We start from the raw sequence: 5,000 nt of genomic DNA, 5'->3' as shown, positions 1-5,000 counted from the left end.
TTACCACCCACTTAGGGCTGCACTCTCAAGCAACCCGACTCTAGGGAGAGAGACCGTCGCGGCCGGCTACCGTCACCACGGGCCTGGCACCCTCTGCGGGTAAGCGGGCCCCGTTCAAGATGAACTTGGACAGGCAGCCGTGACTAATGACCGCGCGTGTATGTATAACTCTCCTCCCGAACGCTACATTTCCCGGCGGCCCGCCGGGGCCGCAGGATTCAGCGCTGGGCTCTTCCCGTTTCGCTCGCCGCTACTCGGGGAATCCTCGTTAGTTTCTTTTCCTCCGCTTACTGATATGCTTAAGTTCGGCGGGTGATCTCTCCTGATTTGAGGTCGACAACAAAAATTTTATAAATTCGAGAAGTACGCAAAGCAAGTGTGCGCGTATTCTCGCCCGTGCAGACTCTGTCAAGCGGGCGCGAAACCGACGAGCGTCCGCGGAGGTGCGCGCGGCCGAGAGCGCGAAGATCGCCCCGGACAGCCGACCGCTCGCGCGGTAGACTGCCCAGTTTTCAGCGTCGTCGCTAGCTCAAGGCTCGCACGCGTTCCTCCGCGTTTGGTATAACGCAAGCGGAAATCGCGCGCATCGAGAGAGCACTTCGTCAAATTTAACCGGACGCCGAGGTCCCGGCGCGCGTCTCCGAGGAGACGACGCGCGCGGGCCCCGGCGACGCCGGCAACGCTCGCTCTGCGCGCCCCCGTCCGAGGACGGGGGCGAGAGAACAGTCTGGTCGCATTGTGTGCGCGACCCTCAAACAGGAGTGGTCCGTCGACAAACTACGTCTTGCTCGGACCGCAATGTGCGTTCGAAATGTCGATGCTCATGTGTCCTGCAGTTCACACTCTGACGCGCATTTAGCTGCGTTCTTCATCGACCCACGAGCCGAGTGATCCGCCGTTCAGGGTAATAATGATAACAAACATAAATAGATACGTTTTAGTTTTCGGTTTTTACAATTTGGTTTGCGTTTTCGAAATGTTTATAATTCCATTCGACAAAAAGATTAATTTTGTACCGCCGCCTTCACGGCGACGGGTAAAATTTCACCGGACGAGCGGATAGAGGACGAAGCCCTCCTCCGCTCGACGCCGGCGGTTCTCGGTTCGCATCGGCGCCCTAGGGCGATCTCCGACGCAGTAATTTAGCATTCGTTCGATTATGGTATATATGTATAATATATGTTTTGTTTCATAATAATATTTCATATCATGGAAAGCGCAAACATTAAACACAGGAAATGATCCTTCCGCAGGTTCACCTACGGAAACCTTGTTACGACTTTTACTTCCTCTAAATGATCAAATTCGGTCAAACTTTCCGACGCGTCGGATGCCCGTGAGAGCTTCCGCGCACCAGTCCGAAGACCTCACCAAATCATCCATCGGTAGTAGCGACGGGCGGTGTGTACAAAGGGCAGGGACGCAATCAACGCGAGCTGGTGACTCGCTTTTACTAGGAATTCCTCGTTCATGGGGGAGAATTGCAAACCCCAATCCCTATCACGAAGGGGTTTCATCGGGTTACCCGGGCCGTTAGGCCAAGGAGGACACGCTGATCCCTTCAGTGTAGCGCGCGTGCGGCCCAGGACATCTAAGGGCATCACAGACCTGCTATTGCTCAATCTCGTGCGGCTATATATACCGCCGGTCCCTCTAAGAAGATTTTCATTGTACGCCGGTAGTGAAGACCGCGAAACGCACGACCCCGACGCGCGAACGCCGAAGCCGCGCGCACACGGACCCTCGTGATACCGGTTGCACGTCTATTTAATAGGCTAGAGTTACGTTCGTTACCGGAATTAACCTGACAAATCGCTCCACCAACTAAGAGCGGCCATGCACCACCACCCACCGAATCGAGAAAGAGCTGTTAATCCGTCAATCCTTCCAGTGTCCGGGCCTGGTGAGTTTTCCCGTGTTGAGTCGAATTAAGCCGCAGGCTCCACTCCTGGTGGTGCCCTTCCGTCAATTCCTTTAAGTTTCAGCTTTGCAACCATACTCCCCCCGGAGCCCGAAAGCTTTGGTTTCCCGGGAGCTGCCCACCGGGTTAAAATTATGAAACTTCGGCGGATCGCTGGCTGGCATCATTTATGGTTAGAACTACAGCGGTATCTAATCGCCTTCGAACCTCTAACTTTCGTTCTTGATTAATGAAAACACCTTTGGCAAATGCTTTCGCTTTAGTCCGTCTTGCGACGATCCAAGAATTTCACCTCTAACGTCTCAATACGAATGCCCCCAGTCGTCCCTATTAATCATTACCTCTGGTATCAGAAAGCCAACAAAACAGAACCGAGGTCCTATTCTATTATTCCATGCGTACAATATTCAGGCAAGTGTTAGCCCGCTTTGAGCACTCTAATTTGTTCAAAGTAAACAGCCGCGACGGCCCGCCTCGGTGCGCGGCCGACCGTGAGGCCGACCGACACACGCCGGCGGTGGACGCACCGGCGAGAAGCCCCGCAGACGTGCCTGTCGTACCGCATTCGGTAGACCGACACCGCAGGACACAATTTCAACTACGAGCTTTTTAACCGCAACAACTTTAGTATATGCTATTGGAGCTGGAATTACCGCGGCTGCTGGCACCAGACTTGCCCTCCAATGGATCCTCATTAAAGGATTTAAAGTGTAATCATTCCGATCACGAGGCCTCGGACGAGTCCCGTATCGTTATTTTTCGTCACTACCTCCCCGTGCCGGGAGTGGGTAATTTGCGCGCCTGCTGCCTTCCGTGGATGTGGTAGCCGTTTCTCAGGCTCCCTCTCCGGAATCGAACCCTGATTCCCCGTTACCCGTGACAACCATGGTAGTCGCATAAACTACCATCGACAGTTGATAAGGCAGACATTTGAAAGATGCGTCGCCGGTGCTAGACCGTGCGATCAGCTCAAAGTTATCTAGAGTCATCTCGAATGGCGACGGACGGGGCGCGAACCCCGCCGCCGATTGGTTTTTTGATCTAATAAAAGCATTCCTCCCGTTACCGGTCAGAACCTCGTTTGCATGTATTAGCTCTAGAATTGCCACAGTTATCCAAGTAACCGTGTACGATCTAAGGAACCAAAACTGATATATTGAGCCATTCGCGGTTTCACCTTAATTCGGCTTTTACTGAGACTTGCATGGCTTAGTCTTTGAGACAAGCATATGATTACTGGCAGGATCAACCAGGGAGCTGCACCACCGTCGGAGGGTTTTTAATCCTCCGAACGACAGAGGCCCGCCCTCGCGTAGAGGGCGCGGACAACACGGCGTTAAAGAACACGCGACGGAGTCACCCGCACGAGTCACGCTCATTATGCGTACCGCTATATTCTCCCGCTCGGCGACCGTCGCTAGACGAAAGCTCCGCGGGAAAATTTTTTGCTTCAAACGAAGAAAGCGCGCGTAGGACGGCTCCCGCCCGAGAGAGAGAGACCGCACCCGCGACGACGCTATCGTCCGATTTATAATTCCCATTCGTAAAACGTGTACACCGAAAGCGCACGCCTTTGGCGAGGCAACAGTGAGACGGGGATAAAATCCTCCGCCTTTGCTTTTGAAAATTCTGCTCGCGCGGAACTCCAGAGTCAAAACATGAGCGCGAACGCCGCGCAGAAGCGGGCGTCACGTAGTTTCTCGCAAATAACACCGCCGACACGACCGATAGGCCGCCGCAGTTTGCGAACGCCGTGCATCGAGAGCCCGCCACACTCGGCGGGCACAAAGCTGTGCCGGGTCGCGTTCTCGCTCGGGACGGCGCCGAGCGCGGTGCGCCCGCTCCGACCCCTCGAAGGCGCGCAGGCGGCCGGGCCGTCGGGCCTCGGGCGGCTCGCGAAACCGGGCACAAGGCGCTCGGTCTCGGTAAATAAATTTACTTTCGTATTCGCATTTTGGAAATTTTAAATTATTTCATTTAATCGGTGATACCGACCGACCGTTCCCGGTGAGTTTAAAAAACTTAATACAGAGGTACGTAGTTATTTCAAATTTACACAATAAGAACATATTTCAAATAAAAATAAAAACTTAACATATATATAATAATAATAATAATAAATAACTAACATAACTAACTAAATATATAACTAACAGATCGAGCGATTAGTCATAATAGAACCGATATAGTTTTACATGACAAATTTTTTAAAAATAACTTATATCATCGATGTCGCTATTCCGAATTCCTGTAATATTCAAAAATCTGTTAGTGAAAAAATAAGAAAATACACAGATTTAGGAAATGAGAAAAAAAGAATTTGGCATTCTCAGGCTATAAAAATATTACCATTCGTTATTTCGGCTACCGGCATTATACCTAGCTCTCTTATTAAAAATTTAGGCGTATTAGATCTATCAAAAAATTTATATATAAAGATGCAAAAGTCGGTCATTTTGAATACATGTAGGATAACAAAAGATTTTTTTAAATGTTTATGTTGAGGGATCTGTAGGATTTATTTATAGGCCCCGTTAGGAGTTCTACCGAGCCGAACCCTCCGATATGAAAATATCTGGAGTCGGTGAATTATTTTCCCATTTGATCTCTGTTGAGTTGACGCGTTGTTCTTGTATTGTTTTGTATTTATTTTACTTTTTTAAATTTAAATTCCATTGACAAAGATCAATTTTTTGCTAATAATTATTGGCAAAAAAATTTTATTGGCATACAATTTTATTGGCATAAAATTATATTGGCAGAAAATTTTATTGGCATCAAATTTTATTGGCAGAAAATTTTATTGGCATAAAATTTTATTGGCATAAAATTATATTGGCATAAATTTTATTGGCAAAAATTTTTGTCAACTTTTTGTCAATTTATCTATTTGCAAAAATTGTAATCGCACCTAACCTGACCTGACCTAACCTAACCTAACCTAACCTAACCTAACCTAACCTAACCTTACCTAACCTAACCTAACCTAACCTAACCTAACCTAACCTAACCTAACCAAACCTAACCTAACCTAACCTAACCAAACCTAACTTAACCTAACCTAACCTAACCTAACCTA

General features: G+C 48.9%; 3 non-coding genes across 3 annotated transcripts in view; all 3 read right to left on the bottom strand.

Moving 5' to 3' along the window:
• The window catches only part of LOC149408391 (large subunit ribosomal RNA), a 4,064-nt gene extending 3,728 nt beyond the window's left edge, over positions 1 to 336 (bottom strand). Inside the window, exon 1 of the ribosomal RNA XR_016305626.1 lies at positions 1 to 336. This exon is cut by the window's left edge and continues 3,728 nt beyond it. This is a non-coding gene — a ribosomal RNA (large subunit ribosomal RNA).
• A 409-nt stretch (positions 337 to 745) lies between these two features.
• Positions 746 to 907, bottom strand: LOC149408390 (5.8S ribosomal RNA). The gene has a single exon (XR_016305622.1). It is a non-coding gene; the product is annotated as a 5.8S ribosomal RNA (ribosomal RNA).
• Positions 908 to 1,236: 329 nt separating this feature from the next.
• Positions 1,237 to 3,177, bottom strand: LOC149408389 (small subunit ribosomal RNA). Its single transcript, XR_016305624.1, has one exon. It is a non-coding gene; the product is annotated as a small subunit ribosomal RNA (ribosomal RNA).
• Positions 3,178 to 5,000: the final 1,823 nt, after the last annotated feature.

This window comes from Hesperophylax consimilis, unplaced genomic scaffold (genome assembly GCF_061612785.1).
Source record: "Hesperophylax consimilis isolate HC1 unplaced genomic scaffold, BYU_Hcon_1.0 scaffold_364, whole genome shotgun sequence".
Classification (NCBI taxonomy): Eukaryota; Metazoa; Arthropoda; class Insecta; order Trichoptera; family Limnephilidae; genus Hesperophylax; species Hesperophylax consimilis.
Note: the sequence above shows the minus strand (reverse complement) of the source record. Positions and strands in the feature narration are given on the sequence as shown.